The sequence below is a fragment of the Cryptomeria japonica genome, chromosome 2, assembly GCF_030272615.1.
Source record: "Cryptomeria japonica chromosome 2, Sugi_1.0, whole genome shotgun sequence".
Taxonomy (NCBI): domain Eukaryota; kingdom Viridiplantae; phylum Streptophyta; class Pinopsida; order Cupressales; family Cupressaceae; genus Cryptomeria; species Cryptomeria japonica.
In genome coordinates, this window is record NC_081406.1 from 422,831,718 (window position 1) to 422,850,793 (window position 19,076).

The window sequence follows — 19,076 nt, forward strand, 5'->3', positions numbered from 1 at the left end:
GGTTAATAAGAATCTAATTATACATTGAGAATCCATCCATAAAAGATAATAATGCATGGTGTGTTTTCAAGTCTAAAATCAAATCTATATTAGTAAATAGAAAATAATCTTCAAGAGAATCTTTGTTTATTTGGGATTGCATTAGGTTGTGTATGAGTGGCTAGTGGTTGATTTATAGATTTTATCACAAGTTTAACAATTGATCATCTTTAATCAATACCATCCAATTAGAGAATAATATTGGTCATATTAACCTAGATGTTGTGAACACTATATTTGCGTTGACTTGCTTTATGAACTATCAAAGTAAACCTTGGAACATAAAAATTCCTCATGTCTCATTTTTCTACCACACCCTCTTTGATAGGATGTTTTCTTAGTGTATATAAATTCTTGCCTTGACATATTATAGTATGCAGACCTGTCATGGTGCCCATAAACTACTATTGATAATAACATATTACAAAAATCCAAATAAGCTATTTTTTTTAATTGTAACTTGAATCTAGATCTCACTTTCTTAAAAAACGTTCAAGACATTTGTTGTTGTGCAACTTTAGGAACAAATTTGTTCAAAATCATAATCTTATAGTAAATTATACAAAAGTACTTTAAACATGGATTGCAGTAGCTTCAATATATCTTTGATCAACCCTCTAGATATTAGAGAAAAATTCACCAAATTAATTAAGAGATATAGATTGACAACTTGACCTCTTATATAAATTTTTTTTTCAAGTGTTCTTGTCTTCCAAATGCCAAGATCATGCATTGGTACTAGTTGTAATAAATTAACTTGCACAAGTGAATAATATAATATTAAATATGCTACAAATACTTGATAATACATAAGAATAATAAACCATTAATAGGGGAAACCTTAAAAAGTCTTCAACAAGAACATAATTCACAACAACATAATTCATGTCAACATAATTCACAAAATGATACTAATTAACTAACCACTACTTCTTATATAAATACTATACTTATGCTATAAAATGACCTAACTACACACATAAACTAAATAAATGATCATTAACTTTGAAGATGAGGAAATGGGTGTTTGAATCAAAGATTTAGACTTGTTCCAACATCCAACAATGAAGTATTTGCAAGAAACATGCATGCACAACAAATATCTAAAACTAAACACTCATACATGCTACAAAAAAAACTACTCCACTGCTCTCCTATTCCTCAAGATTTTGCATTTTAACAATATTGCGCTCAAAAGCACATGCACAAAAGACTATGAGGAAACAAAGATTTGAAAGATTCAAATGCGAATGATATGAAATCTAGAGAAAGTAAAGTGTGAGATAACAAGAATGCAAATGTGAACTAAAATTGCTAGATGATTGAAATGAGAGGGGGGATTGGGTTTTTATAGATGTCCTCAAGGGTGACTAATATCCATACAAATGTGGGATAAAGGGTTGATGTGTTTATCCCACATTCATTAAATGAGTGAATTGGATAAAGTGAGATAGGATAAATAAAGGGGGTAGTGGATGTGTAGGAGATTTAAGAAAATGGATTAATAGAAGAATATATTAATGGATTAAAATGAATTAATGAAGAATAATATTACTTAAATGGATATAATATGAATATTATGATATAATGAAGAATAATGGAAAATGAATATCATAAGATAAATGGATGATAAAACGTTTTATAATAATTGTATGAATCCACTTAATGATTGAAAAATTAAAATAAGAGGACAATATTAATAGAAATTTTCATGTGTCTACAAAATTAATTAGGGTTTATTCTAGCCCCAAATTAGCTACACATATCCCCATATGTACTTTAGATTAAGGGTGTAGAAGATATTATTTGCAACTAGAATAGAAAAAGTCTAGATTATTAAAAATAATAGAATTTAAGAAACTTTGAAATATATAAATAATCTTATATTATATGATATTATTTAAAAAATTATATTCTTTAAATAACAATAATCTTGATTTCTTAAAATAATAAGATTGGTCCAATTTATTTTGAATAATTCCACTCTATTCTAAATGGCTTTTGGAAGATTACTCTAGTTTATTGGAATGAGTCCATTTAATTTCACTTAGTTTTTATATTTGCAAAAGTAATAGGATTAGTTCATTTAGAATAAAATCCACTTTTTTTCAAGTGGATTTTATAAATCTAGACTAGCTATAAGTATAGATTAATTGGAAAAATTAGTGAGCATAGGTGGAATATGAAATGAAATGGCAAGGGAGTGAACCTTTCTTTCAAGAGATTTTATCTCATCAATTAGACATAAGGAAAGGAAAGGAACAAATCTTTTATAGTCCATGATGCTACATAGTTAGGTTGTCAATCCTATCTTAGATGGTTTGGAATATATTAAGATTTAGACAAATAGATAGGCTTGTGTGCATGAAATTTAATGTATCTATAGAGGATTTGGACAATAATATAGGCTTGTATGCATGAAATTCAATGTACCTATGGAGGTTTTCCTTACACAATATATATGGATTTGAATACTTAGATTAAAGAAAGCATGTAAATGGTGACAATGATTTATGGGTTAGTGAGTTAATTACAAGGGTTCATTAATTAATTATGTATGTTCAATTATTTAATTTTTATGTGTTTTTATTAATTAAAAAACAAGTTTTTGAAAGGAACCCGAAACCTTGTTACATAGCAGGAGAAAAATAAAGCATGAAAAAGAATGAAACAACAGTGCCTAGTCACCCATACATAGAACAGATCCCAGTCAAAACAAAAAGGGAGCACAAGCCAAAGAGATCAGCACTAGACAACCCAAGGATAGCACAAAGATAGCACCGAGACATCATAAGGACAACTAAATGTTTCTCATGAGTTCTTCCGCATGAACCACCATCTGCTTCATATTGATCGCAAAATTTTTCATCTCTTCCAGCTCTTTTTCCTTGATATCAACCTGCTTCCGAGTGTTGGCCCTTGTTCTTTTTTCATGACCCTTCTTCTCAGTCTGATCCTTATCATCCTCATTTCCTTCAATCTGTTCAAATTTGTTAATCAAGATGTTAACATGGTCAATAATGGCCTTAAGGATCTGGAAGTTTTGCTCCATAATCTTCTTCACAGTAAGTTCCATCATATCTACTCTATTGACCAGATTGTTCAGGTTAGTTTCCAGACCCTTGTCATCTCTAGTCCCTTCCATCTCCTTCATCTTCTTATCCATTTCCAGAATTTTACTAACCATAGCCTCAATTACTTCAGCCTTGTTAATAGAAACCATTAATTCTTTAACGTTCTCAGAGAGAGGCTTCTCACCCATAGTAGCTTTTTTGATCATGTTGAGGTTAGTCTCCAAGTCACCAATCTCTTTCACCATTTTGCTAATGACCTCACAAAAACCCTTAATGCTGTCATTACCAATGACACCATGACAGAAATTTTGATTGCCCATGTTGTTCTCCTGACCCTCATTCTACATTCTCTATGTGTTCAAGTTCTCCCCATGATCACCATCCAACATTTCATCTTCCTCCTTACCCTTATTTTGTCAGTTTTTTCAACCTCAGAATCCTCATCAGAAGAAATAATAATCTTCCTTTTCACCATGTTTATCCCCTTACTGGTCTTCTTGGTCCTTTGGGTTTGCTTACCCATTCCCTTTCTCTTCTTGCTTTTTATGAACTTATCATCAAAAGACTCATCCTCAGAGTCTGAAAGGTCAGAATCCATAGCAGTCCCCTTTCTCTTTCCCTTGGTCTTCCCCTTGTTGCTAAAATCCTCAGACTCACCCTCAGTTTCAAAATAGAGATTGAACCCACTATTCTCATTTTTAGTATCATCATCCCTAATTTGTTTGCCTTTACTAATGGGTTTCTCAATAATTTCCCCCTTCAACATCTTATAAACTAAAACCATTAAACCCTGGTGGAGGGCATGATCTCTTTGAGAATATTTCTACACTTCACGAATAGTATGATTCATAGAGAAGGCAAGATAGTAAGGCAGACTAACCTTGTCACCATGGCGAAAGTGATTGAGCAGCACAAAGTGATGCCCATAAGCCCTCGTGAATCTCCCGTCCAGAGTAATGTAGATGATGGTGGAAAACAACACAAACCTCCACGACCTGCAAATACACTTAGGGGAATAGTAGGGATTGTCCACCTTCACCAATTTCCTTTTTTTCTCCATCAGTGATAGGAAACCTATCCGCAACCTTGTCAGACACGCTTCAGTCTCTGTAAAATTTAATACCTTCTTTAACCATGCCCATAGCTTTGGCAATGACATCCTCATCCACTTGCATCATCTGGGTGCCAACAAGTACCTTACCATTCTTCCAGTTTTTTATGAAATGCTTAGTGACAGTAGGGTCTTTGTCGTAGAGCCTTTCCATAAAAACATTCAAACCTCCCTCTTGAAGAATCTCCTAGACTTCATTGTTTTTCTTCCAGTTCGAGCAAGAAGCTGGTTCAAACCTATTTTTGTTACCCCCCATTTTACCCTTAATTTCCCAATTCTTCCTTATCTTAGCTCTATTATTTTCTCTATGATCTCTATGGAGAAACCTAACAATTTTGTTGTTGTTATGAAGAGCCATCCAAAATCCATGCCAAGTAAATATGATATAACAAATAATAAAACAAGCCTCGCCGCCGTAGTGATCAATCATAGAAAAATGAGGAAAAGGCATTAGAAATTATGATTAGCAAAGCCACGCTGCTTCATCTGGATACGATCCAGTTCAATCAGAGATTTCGCCTCACACTTGAGATTACTCTCACCATAAAGGGTAATGATTTTGTCAGAGTGACAAGCCAGGTTGGCAGCCCAATCAACACACATGTTGGCTTCTCTATATACATGTGTGAAAATACACATTTCAAAGGTTTTACTAATTTTTTTTGTTGTTTTGATGGAATTATTTATAGACCAAGAGGGAGGGAAAATATTATTCAAGCAATAAATAATGTTCAAAAAATCGCCTTCAACCCAAACTTTAGTGCAATTTGATTCTTTAGCAAGAACCAACCCATGATAAGCAACAATGGCCTCAACAACATGATTGGTTTGGTGACCTATAGGAATACATTTGATAGCTTTGCATATTCCCCCTTCATCCCTTAACACCACACCACACCTTGCATTGCCAGGATTTCCCTTGGAACCACCATCGAAATAATTTTAATCCATCCATGAGGGGGGCATTCCCATCTTGCCTCTTCTCTAGGATTAGAATGTATGATGTCACTCCTCTTTATTCTCCAATTTTTGAAAATGATGTTATCACCTTGATATTTGGGGTTAATAATTCCACCAATGATGTAGAGGTTCTCCACCATATGTATTTTGATTTTCTCATAAATAATTTGAGCTTTTGACGCCTTATCTCTGGACACTCTATCATTTCTTTCTTTCCAGATTCCCCAACAAATATGGGGTAAAGCAAATCTCCATAATAGATAACTGAATTGTTCTTCGATGGGTGGATCTAGAAGTTGAAAACATCTTGGGCAGCTTTAGGGAAGACCCATCTGACATTGAATTTGTCCAGACATATAGCCCAAATATCCACAGAGAAGGGACAATGGATAAACATGTGATTAATGGTTTCCCCATTCTGCATACAAAGATGACAAATACTAGGCAAACAAAAACCTCTAGTTTTGAGATTGTCAGTCATCATAATCTTATTTTGAAGAACAGTCCAAAAAAAATAAAAATTTTGGGAATAAGTCCTTTCACCCAAGCCTTAGCCCAACAAGGACTCTCCTGACTAGAATATTGTTGAAAATAAATAGAGGAGACAAAAAATTTACCATCAGCAGTAAGTTTCTAGATAAGCTGGTCCTCGTCATCAACCACCACCATAGAATTCATAATTTTGTTCAGATTCTCAAGGGAAGGATCAACAGAGGATAAGTCCTTCCACTGACCTAAATTTTAGTAGTCAGCCACAGTAGTACCAAATTTTTCCTTACACTGATCCTGAAACTTTCCCTAATCAGGATTGTCACTAATTGGAGAGTCTAACAACCAAGTGTCTTCCTGAAATTTAATGAAATTACCCTTCCCCATCTTCCATTTCACACCTTTGACTATTATGTTTCTAGTTCTAGTGACATTTTTCCAGATGTTGGAACCAATAGGAATATCTTCAACCTTGAGGAAAATATGAAGGGTAGGGAGCTGTCTTTTATACTTATTATCCCATATCAATTTTCATTCTCCCTCAGTTTTATAACCTCTCCCTATCTGCTTAGCCATGAGAAACTCATTCATATCTCTGATTCTTCTAAGACCAAGTCCTCCTTTTCTTATAGGTTTGCACACCTTGTCCCATGCAATCAAATTCATTCTCTTCTTTTCCTTAACCCCAGTCCAAAGAAAGGTTCTTTGAATTTTTTTAATAGCCTCCGCAAACTTAACAAGGATTCTAAAAAGATTGATGACATAAAGAGGGATACTTTGGAGAATAGATTTCAGAAGCTGGACCTTTCCCGCTTGACTGAGCAAAGAGCCTTTCCATCCAGCTAACTTCTTATTAAATTTATCCATTAGAGCACCCCAAAAGGTATCAGGAGGCACCTGCCATAAAGGGAGTCCAAGATAGGAAGGAGGGAGATTCAAGATTTATTTTTTATGTGTTATTATATGTGTAAATTTTCCTTTTTGTGCACTTTAATGACATGGAATACATATTAATGTTTTTTATCCTTAATGTTAGAGAAATAAATGATTAGATGTAATCATTAAGGTACTATAATGTTGTATTATGAAGTGTAATTATAGATTATTTTTGTTTATTGATTTAGGAAAATAATAATACATTTATTATTAAGCTATTCCAATTATTTATCAAGTAGAGAAATATAATTGCTCTATATAAATCTTTATATTTTCTATTTTACAAAACAAAATCACCTCAATTATTTAAAACATATTCATGAATTAATGTGCTTACACATAGACTCCAATATGATGTTTGTATGAAATAATGCAGTATAATTATTCAAAATACTTTCTTATAGACCACACAAACAAGTGCAATATGATTATCCTACATACTTCATAATATTATAGAAAAAAAAAAATTACCTTGGTCATTAAAAACATAAACACATGGTTCAAGCACGTGTGCACATTAACACAATTAAATCTTCGTCTTAAGTAGTTTAATGTGATTATTCAACATACCTTGCTATATCCTAATGAAATTTCCTTGATATTTCACACACATGCATATGTATACATGCACACACATGTCTATATGCATAGACACATATAACTCCACTTGAGCTTGCACCCTATGGCCTAGCCTTTTTTTTTCTAATGTAAAACTTATGATTCGAAAAATTCAACAAACTATTATTTTGAACTCGTTTAATGTGACCTATATTTTTTTTTCTACTATCAAAACTATAATTCTAAAGATTTGATAGATTGAGATATGATCTATGTTTTGTTGTGGTTTAAGCCTACAATAATTTTATAATGTGTAAATATGATTTTGAACCTTTTTATAGTTCGAAACTTATATACAACATCAATATTAATTCTTCTATTCTTATAAATCTTGTTATTTCTTGAAATTCAAAAACAATGTTGCTAAAAAAATACTAATAAAAATTTCCATGCTAGGGATAGTAAGTCAACTAGAATCCCTCCTTATACCTTAATCAAGTACTTGGATTGATTTAAATGTTTTAAATAATTTTAAATACATGCATGTCAAGTAAAATACAAATTCCTAGGTCTATATGTAATCTCAAATGTTGACGCAATGCTCTTAGATGTTGAATGTTGTCATAATTTTTGAAGATGAATAGAATAAATTAGGGCGTTGTCATTTTATACAACACCATGGCTCCACAATTTTAATTTTCCTTGCCTAACATAGAGAGCAATGATTATTTGGAGGCAAGCTTCCTTGGAGTCGTGTTCAAGTTTGAAATTGGAAACTTGGGGGTCAAAATTGCACATAAAACTTTGAAGTAGGTTTAAAGTTGTAGTATGGTTTTAAAAGAAAGTAATAAATATAAAATTTGAAGGTTAGGTATAGATCACTAGGGGATAGTGAATCAAAATCATATAAAGTGCAAGCTAGATGCCTGCTCTTCGTTATTACACTTGGTGTGTGTACGTGTGTTTATATGTGTACACATGTGTCTCTATGTCTCTTTAAAATAAAAAAAAGAAAGTTATATTTAAATAAATTATTGGAAAGAAGAAAATGTGATGCCATGGATTTTATTTATGAAATGTGTAAATGTAAGGCATAAATTGTTAAGTAGAGATAACTATGAAGTGAAAATCCAAGAATAGTAATAAATAATAATGTAGGATTAAAAGGCCATGGCCCTTAGCCCTAGGGCCCCTATATTGAAGGGAAGAAGAGTGTGGTATGCCTTAACTCTTGAGTGTCACTATCTTGAGCCTACAAAACCTCTTATACTATCATGTAGAGGGTTATGCAAAGCATTGGATATTCACGGGCCATCCCTTTATGCCTTTTCCCACAATTCCATTTATAAAAGAATTCCATTTATAAAAGAATTGTAGACACTAAAAATTAACATTCTGTTGGTCGAAAATTTTGTACACCTCAACAACTGTACAAAATTGTGGATTTCAGCCACAGGGTGTGAGTAAATACTCTCATAATTATAAGGGAAGGCTCCCCCTATCTAGATTAATAAAAATAGATGTGACAACAGTTTTCCTTCTTCTTTCAAGATAAACTATTTTCTTTCCTCCTCACGGGAAAGAATAGCAATTAAAAGAAAATATCAATAATAATTTGTACCATGAAATAAGAAAGAGGAAATTAAGTTTCTTGAAAAACCAAAGATTTCCATCACTTCCTCTGAGACGTGAAAACAATATCAAGCTCAAAGTCTTGAATATTTGTGATCCTATCAACCCTTTGTAATGATCATTTTCAGAACCAAATGCAATATATAGCAGCACAAAGTCTGCAAATAGAATGCACTTCTAAAGCTAATCTATTTGAGAATCTAAGTCTTGAGATTCTTCTCAACTCTAATTGTAATTTTTAAACTAATTCCACTTCCAATACCTGCAACACAAAGTCTGTAATTAAATGAAGTTAAGCTCTTTCTAATAGCCTTCCACAATCTTCAAAATAAACACAAAGATATATCCCAAGATGACATAAGAACATAAAGGGATAAAGCAAGACTTCAACACAAAGTTTGAATTTTATCACTTCTCTTGTATTACTCAAAGATAAAAAATTTACAACTATAAAGCTCAAAGTATTTATGAGTACAAAATCCTGCAGAGTTTTCTTTCTTTTCAAAAGATACCAAGATACAATAGACCCCCTCAAGTATTTATAGGAGAGAGGTCTTGAGAAAAAGGTGGGAGGATCCCAACTAACTTGAGAAATTCTCTCAACCACCATGACTTATTCTAACTACTAACTATGACTTATTCAAGATTACAAGTCCTATTCTAAATTGACTTGTAATCAGCTTACTTGTATTTACAAAAGTGCAAGTGATCAACTTGCAATTATAAAAGTGTTTCTACAAGTAAACTTGTCAAAAGAAAAACTACAATTTTGAAATTACAATTTTGGAATATAAACTAAGTGTTGAAAACACTTATACATCAACATGTTTGGCCATGTATCCTTTGAAATTCTAGATAATTCCTTGTAGCTCATCACAATTCGGCCCATGGGTATTCTTAGTAACAATCATTGTTTTGACAATAACATCGCTGCAACCAAGAATTGTAGAGTTGTGCTTCTCAAGAGTGGACAGGATTTCCTACAAAAATATTTGGTATTTCACCAAAGCTTTAATTGATGTAGCTAAAAAATTGTTCATTCCTCCATTCTTGATGAATCTTCCTCTTCGAATCTGTGAGGACCTACTCTTCTGGCAACAACTTTCCATTCTAATTCATAATATTAAAAGAACCGTTCTCGCAATGAGAAACAAAATCTTGCAATACTTCGACATGTAATCATAAGGCCTCATCAATTTCTTCAATGAGTTCATTTAGAACAAGGGCTTTATTCTCTAGGAGTTCTCCAAATTCTAGATACATGATTCTAGAAGAAATGATGCCATTCTCTTGAAGAATACTCAACTTTTCTTGTGGCATCTTGTGCCAAAATTTCAAGTTTCTCTTAATCCTTTCCAGATTTTGTTTGAAGGCTTTAGAAGTTTGGTTCAAATTTTCTTTAATGGTCTTGATGCAGGAGCATCCCCGCTTCACAACAATCTTGCATCAACCAAAAACATTTTCCTTTCTGTTTTGTTTCCTATTTGCAGTTTTAGTTTTCCTTTCTGTGTGTCTCAGTTTTGGCTCACCGGATCCTACGGAATTGGATTCTACTTGAAGACTTGATCATCTTTCTTTCTTTTAGACCGCATCTCATTTGGATCACTTTCTGACAAGATATCGCTACCGGTTGTCATGATGGTTTCTTGTTACCGGTTGTTCCTTTTTTATCGGTTGCTCAAGACCTATTCTGGTGATCTATCGGAACCCATTCCGAAACTTGCGGAGCCTTGAGCGTTGATTTCAATGTTATTTGGCATGTGGCCAACCTTCTACGTTTCATCCTTTGGATTTTTTGGAGGAATCCCTTGGTGGAGGCCAACCTTGTTCATTTTGCATGTTAGGTCTTGTTCTTTGGGTTTTGATCCTTTTTAGGCTGATTGGATCCTTTGGATCGATATATATATATATATATATTTGTAATCATGCTTTAGAATGCAATCAGAAAGAATTAATCAAAATATCAGATAGATAAACTATTCCTAGAAGCTAGATCATTCGATTCAAGGTCCTGGTTGTGACCTATTCTACTAGGCCTGTGTGCCGGTATGTTGTAACTCGGTTGTTATCGGTTGGATATAATCAAATTTCATGCAATAAAACTATCTATTCTATATTTCCTCCATCATATCTGCGTGTTTCCATTGTGTTTACTCTTGCTGACTGGTCCGAACTGATCTCCTTGAGGTCCCTCCTCATCGGTGACTACTTCAAGTGGTATCAGAGTGAAGTTTCATTTTGGAGGTTGGGTAACTTGAATTTTGTTGTAGGGTGGTGGACTGCGGATCTGACCTACAATTGTAGAGGACTAGCATGAATCGATGGCATGAAGAGGAACTAGGAATGGTGGAGCATGTGGGAATGCAAACCCTATTTTGATGGAGATGTTGCGAGGAATAGGAGCCCTATTAGAAGCCATGGAGACAACCCGGAGAAGAGGACGACATATTGAAGAAGTAAGTGAAGATGAAGGAGAAGAAGCCCCAGCAAAACAAGTGAACCTACCGATGGTTGATCTAGATGAAGAAAGGTTCTTAAGGGTTTTGAGTAGGGTGAACACTAAACCTCATTTTACCCCACCAGAATATGATGGAAAGTTAGATTCAGATGAATTGATGGATTGGATCTTAGAGATGGAGACGTATTTTAATTTTGAAAACACTACAGAAGAGAGGAAGGTGAAATATGCATGTACCCAGTTGAAAGGTCATGCATCTCTTTGGTGGGAGCATTTGTAAGTTGATAGACAAAGAAGAGGTAAAGAAAATATTAAGACATGGGATCAGATGATTGCTAAGTTGAAATCAAAGTTTGTCCCGACGAATTATCAAGTGGATTTATTCTGGAAGTTGCAGAATCCAAGACAGAAGGAATCTAATGTGAAGGAGTACACCGAAGAATTTTACAAGTTGAACATTAGATCCAGACATGTTGATGATGAATTTGAACAAATTGGAAGATGAAAGGAAATACAAGAGCAAGGAAAGAAAAACAAAATCCAAGTAAGTTTATTGATGAAGTAAAAGTTACCAAGAGAAATGCAGAAATATTTGGAGCAATCACCCAAATGTGAAGAAGGAGGCACAAGAACTTTTGAAAGGGTAAAAGAAAAGAAAAACCCCTTGTGATATTATGAATGAGGCAATGCCTAAAATATGAGAGAGAATGTGTGTGTGTGTGTGTGTGTGTGTGAGTGTGTGTGTGTGTGTGTGTGTGTGTGTGAGAGAGAGAGAGAGAGAGAGAGAGAGAGAGAGAGAGAAGCTCTTTTCAATAATACCATTTAGAAGAAATGAGAGAGGAGACATCTCTTAAGTAGAGATGAGGAGAGGAGTTACAAAGTAACTCTAAAATCTATGAATGCCACCATTCATAAAATATGTGTGCCATGTGTCCACATCCTCTTATGGAGGAAATCTAATAATCCTTAATAAAGAAAAATAAAAGAAATGACTTGTCCTCACACATGTACTAGAGGACAAATTACATGTAGGAATTCCAAAGGAATATCCTAAACTAAATACAAATAAACCTAAGCCAAGTAAAGAAAAAATATGTTAACACCCCCCCTTAAGCTTTACTTGGGGAGTTTACATCAAACCCTTCAATGGGTTGCAATCCAAGATTTTTACAATGAAGTTGGAACTTTTCTTTACAAAGTGGCTTGGTCAAAATATCTACAACTTGGTCTTCCCCCTTGCAATAGAGGAGTGAAACTTGCTTGTCTTCAAATTTTTCTCTAATAAAGTGATGTTGGAGAGCAATGTACTTTGTCCTTGCATGGAAAACCATATTTTTAGCCAAGGCAATGGCACTTTGGTTGTCACAATCTTCAAGTAGTTGGTTCGTATTGAGGTAGATCCAAATCTTCAAGTAGTCTTCTAAGCCACAAGGCTTCTTTGGAAGCATTAGTGCATCCTTTGTACTCAGCTTCTGTGGATCCAAGAGAGGTAGATTGTTGTTTTTTTCTATTCCAATAAATTTCTCTTGAACCAACAAAAAAACAATAACCACAAGTAGATTTCCCATCATTGGGATCTCCACCTAGATCGGAATCAATAAAACTGTTTAAAGTAAAATCAGAATTTTCATCATAAAACAAACCTACATTAATAGTTCCTTTAATATATCTTAAAATTGTTTTAGCAAATTTAAAGTGTGTTTGTTGAGGTTTAGATAGGAATCTTGAAACCAAACCAACACTATAAGCAATATCTGGCCTAGTAAGAGTTAAATAATTCAAACTTCCAACTAATTGTCTATACAAAGTAGGATCAACAAGTGGAGTTTGCATATCAAGCATTAACTTAGTGCCTAATTCAATAGGAATTGAAACATGGTGAGCATCATTCATTTTAAACTTATCTATGAGATCTTGAGAATATTTACCTTGAGATAAGAAAATTCCTTTAGAGGTTTGCCAAATTTGCATTCCTAAGAAACAATGTAAAAGACCTAAATCAGTCATTTGAAATTTTTGATTAAGTTGAAACTTAATATCAGAATTAAAAGTATTGAAACTTGAAGTAAGAATCAAATCATCTACATACAAGATAATAATGATAATATCATTTTCACTATGTTTAATATACAAGTTAGGATCATTTTTACTTCTAATAAAGCCTTGAGAAAGAAAGAATGCATTAATCTTTGAATACCACTCCCTAGGAGATTGCTTTAATCCATAAATTGATTTCTTTAATTTACAAACTAAGTGTGCATTACCCTCTTTAATAAAACGAGGAGGTTGAGACATATAAATTTCCTCATGTAAATCACCATTAAGAAAAGCACTTTTAACATCCATTTGGTGAATAGGCCAATTCATTCTAGAAGCTAAAGCAAGCACAAGTTTAATTGTAGGCATTTTAGTAACAAGAGCAAAAGTTTCAGTATAATCTAAGCCTTCAATTTGAGAAAACCCTCTAGCAACTAATCTAGCTTTAAATTTACTAACTTGATTATTAGCATTCAATTTAGTTTTATAAAGCCACTTGCAAGAAACAAGATTCTTACCATGATGCAAGGGAGCTAAATCCCAAGTTTGGTTAGAAATTAAAGTATCATATTCTTCCTTCATTGCTTTTTGCCAATGTGGTTGATTTTTAGCTTGATCAAATATTTTAGGATCATTAGAATTCATAATAGCAGTCATTAAAGCATAATTACAATAATTAACTCTCCTAGCTTGAAGTCTATCCATTCTAGCTAAGTATTCATCACTATCTTGAATTAAAGATTTAAACCATTTAGGTCTTTTTTTAGAAGCAATGGATTCATCACTAGAAGAAGAGTCATGAGGAGTAGAGTTATTATTATCATCATCACTATCACTAGAAGGAATAGAAAGAGATGCATTAGGAGCAGGGTTAAGAGAAGGAGGTTGGTCCTCCACAAGCACAACTTTGCTCTAAGAAAGTTCATCATCCTCCACTTTAGAACAATCATGAATGCCTATTTCTACAATACAAACATCTCTTGCAACTTTTAACTTGTTAGTAATAGGATTGTAAACTCTATAACCTTTAGTATTTTCATCATAACCAACAAAAATAAAAGCAGAAGATTTAGCATCTAATTTTTTTCTTTTCTCCTTAGGTTTGTGAACATAAGCTATCGAACCAAAAATTCTTAAATTCTGCAAATTGGGCTTTCTACTAGACCAAGCTTCTTTAGGAGTTTTATCCTTTAAGGCTTTGGTAGGTGTTCTATTAATTAAATAAGTTGCACAAGCCATAGCTTCAACCCAAAACTTGTAATCCATATTTTTTGCATGCAATAAAAATCTAGCCATTTCAACAATCGTCCTATGCTTCTGTTCTGCCACACCATTTTGTTGTGGTGTATAAGGAATGGTAAGCTCATGTTTAATTCTAAAAGATTTCAAATAAGCATTAAATGCATTATTGACATATTCTCTTCCATTATCAGTACGAAGAATCTTAATTTTAGAACCAGATTACCTTTCTACAAACATATGAAATTCAGTAAACACATCAAGCACTTGATCCTTACTATGAAGGAAATATATCCATGTTCTCCTTGAAAAATCATCAACAAAGGTAAGTGCATACCTTGAACCTTGGATGGAGGGATTCTCCATGGGACCCAAGAGGTCACTATTGATCTAGATGCAATTTAGTATATGCCCTCCAAGATTGACTATGGGGAAAGGGTTCCCTATGCATCTTACCACTCATGCAACCATTGCAAACAATTTGAGAAGGAACAATACTAGGCAATCCATCAACCATATATTTTTTTTGCATCAATGAAATATAATCAGAATTGAGATGGCCAAGTCTTTCATGCCATATAGTAAAATCAATAGTAGTAAGCAAGGAATACTTTGTAGGAGCAAATTCATAGAACTTGAATAAGTTATCACTATCCATTTTAGCAGTAGCAATAACATGATTAGTTTTTGGATCAATGATATAACACATGCCTCGATAAAAGTTAATCTTATAATCTTGACAAAGTTTAGGATCTGAAATCAAATTTGATTTTAATTCAGGAACATAAAGAACATCATGTAATTTCCCATTAGGAACATTCACATCACCAATAACTTCAACTTTGCAACTGTGATTATTAGCTAATTGAATAGGAATATTAAAAGTATCAGGATGCAAAGATTCAAAACATTCTTTATGAGAAGTAACATGCTGAGATGCACTAGAATCAATAATCCACTCAAGTGGTTGAGAAACATTATAAGTACATGTAAATGCATGATGAGATGAATTACCATTATTATTACCTTTCTTATAATGAGGTTTATGTTGTTGATTATTTTGATTATTTTGGTTCATGGGATTTTTACCATTTTGGTTCTTAAAATAATTATTAGTAATATGTCCATCTTTCCCATAATATGTGCAATGGGGTCTTGTTTGAGAATTATTCCTTTGATTATTGTACGTATTATTATGATAATTGTTATGATATGATTTAGAATGAGATTGATAATTAGAAGATTTGTGATTATTATTATGATTATTATTATTATTATTGGATCTAAAATTATTATTATGATTTTGATTTTTAGACATAAAAGCATGTTCACTACTTTTAAGAGTACCAGATTGAATTAATTTAGCTTCCTCTTGACGTAATAAATTACGAAAAATATCATAAGTTAATTGAGTAGCTAAACTAGGAATAGCAAGTTGAGCATGAATATTCGTAATAAATTGTTGAAATTAACGAGGATGACATTTTTTAAGAATAAGATGAATTAAATGTATATTAGCTAGTGTAACTCCTAAACCATTTAATTGACTATTAATAGAATCAAACTTTAATAAGAATTCATCCATGGTTTTAAAATTCATATACGTTAGATCTTCAAGTTGATCTTGAAGTTGAATTTTTTGGGATTCATTTGAGCTATCATAAGTTGTTTTTAAAATTTCCCAAGCTTCATATGCTTTTGTAGAATTCCCAATTAGAACATACAAATCAGGAACCATTGAAATACCAATTAAACCAAGTGCTTCCTCATTTTGAGCCTCCCATCTATCTTGGTCGGCTTGAGGAGTAGTTGAAGCAAGCTCAAAGGTTTTATTAGTAGCAACATCCAATAGGTGTTTGAAACGAAAAATAAAAGAGATATGCGTTTTCCATGAATGATAATTACTACTATTTAACTTAATTTCAGGAATTAAAGTAGACATGATAGCGGAACAAATTATGATTAGTATTGAAAAAATACCCCCTTAAATTAAAAACAAAAAAATTAACCTCCTTGATTAAAAAAATCAAATTTTAATAATATTTATATATATATATATATATATATGAAAAAAATGAAATTTTCTAAATTTTATTCACAAATTTAAATTTAAAAAAAAACTTAAATTTTAAATAAATAAATTTTATATTGAAACTTTAAATCTTTATTAATAAAGAAAACAATTAAAAAGCTTTATTAAAAAATCATATATATAAAAAAACCTTTTTTAAAAAAAAAAAACTTTTGAAACTTTTTATATATAAAAAACTTTATAAAATTTTAAACTTTTTAATAGAAGCCTTTTAATCTCTTATATATATAAAACTTTATAGACTTTTTTTTTTGAAGAAACCTTTTACTTTATACGTGAGAAAACTTAGAACTATTAAGGCTTATAAAATTTTAAAGTAAAACTCATCTTATGAAAAAGTTCGAATGAATTAAAACTAACAAGTTGAATATTAGAGTTGAAAGAGGATACGTATCTTGGAGACAAGAAGTGAGATGAGCAGAGGCGTTACATTATATTAAAGTTTTTAAAGAATGAATGAAAGGAGACAGAATCTTTCCTGCAGAGAAAGTAGGTAAGCTCAAAAGAAAAATAAACAATAAATGACTGAGACATTGTGTCTCTTTTAAAAAATGGATATATTCCTCTCTAAAGGTAGGTGAACAATATGAGTAGGAACAAAAAAGAGAGGGAGGACAGGTAATATGTTATATATGCAGATTGTGAAAACAAAATGCACAGAAATGGAGAAATTAGAATACACAGATAAGATATCAGTATTGATTAAATTTGTTCTAATAACAACAATTATTTAATAATCAATCTCTCCTACAGAAGACACAAATTATGAGATCTAAGCAAAACAATAAAAACCTGCAACACACAAAACTGGAGAAAATAATATGAAAATTAGAGATAGTTATTATACAGAGATCAATATGATTTAATTTCTTTTAACAAAATCCTGCAGACATGATAAATGTTAGAACCTACGAACAAATTAGAGATGCAACTCAATAATAAAACCGTTTTGGCAGCAAGCCTTCCAAAAGAAAACTTATACTAGAAAGAAAAAAAACTTCATAGGCAAGCCTTCCAAAGTGAGTTAAATAGGTTAGAAATGGAGTTTTGGCGGCAAGCCTTCCAAAACTAAAACTAAAACTTGAAAACTAGAATCAAAAGAAGATTAAATCTGCTGAAAAAAAGTTAAAAACTGAAACCAAAACCTGCACAATAAAAAATATTAGAGAAAGAACTTCTTCTCCTCTCAAGAATGCCTCCAACCAGGTGAACTCCACATAATGGTAACCTTCATCAATTTCAACTTGAAACAAGGATTAGAACCTGCTCTGATACCATGAAAGGAAATACAAGAGCAAGGAAAGAAAAACAAAATCCAAGTAAGTTTATTGATGAAGTAAAAGTTACCAAGAGAAATGTAGAAATATTTGGAGCAATCACCCAAATGTGAAGGAGGCACAAGAACTTTTGAAAGGGGAAAATCAAAAACCCCTTGTGATATTATGAATGAGGCAATTCCTAAAATGAGAGAGAGAGAGAGAGAGAGAGAGAGAGAGAGAGAGAGAGAGAGAGAGGCTCTTTTCAATAATACCATTCAGAAGAAATGAGAGAGGAGACATCTCTTAAGTAGAGATGAGGAGAGGAGTTACAAAGTAACTCCCAAATCTATGAATACCACCATTCATAAAATGTGTGTGCCATGTGTCCACATCCTCTTATGGAGGAAATCTAATATTCCTTAATAAAGGAAAAGAAAAGAAATGACTTGTCCTCACACATGTACTAGAGGACAAATTACATGTAGGAATTCCAAAGGAATATCCTAAACTAAATACAAATAAACCTAAGCCAAGTAAAGATTAAATATTCTAACATAAGATAATTGAATGGATTGTGGATGTCTATACAAGATGAACTCATTATGATCAAATTGGAGTGTTGAAGAAGCTTAACAGTATGCACTTTTGGCTGAAGAGAAATTGAACAAAAGCCATGAGCAAAGACAAAGAGGTAGAGGTGGAAGGTTTACCGGAGGAAGATTTTAAGGAGGAAGATGATATACCAAAGGATGAGGAACCAGTATAGACCAGAACAAGGACACGAAAGTGAGAAAAGAAGGTAATTCATATCAGAAGGATCATATAAATTTCTACCAGAGAAGAGAACCAGATGGTTACCGGAATGAGAAATTTGGAAGACAAGACAAGAGGACATTCAGAGGAACTTGCTTTAAGTGTAGAGGAGAAGGACACCGTGCATTTGAATGTAAGAAGACATAGGCTACTAGAATAGCAGTAGTGGTGGAAGAAAACCCCATCAGATCAGATAATAAACCAAAAGATGGAGAACTATTGATGATGAGGCAAGTTTTGTGTCATACTGGAGGAGATGAAGAACCCTTGTAGAGGAAGAACTTGTTAAAGACCAGATGTAAGGTATCCGATAAGTGTTGTAAAGTTGTTATTGATAGTGGTCGTTTAGATAATCTTGTTTCAGAAGAGATGGTGAATA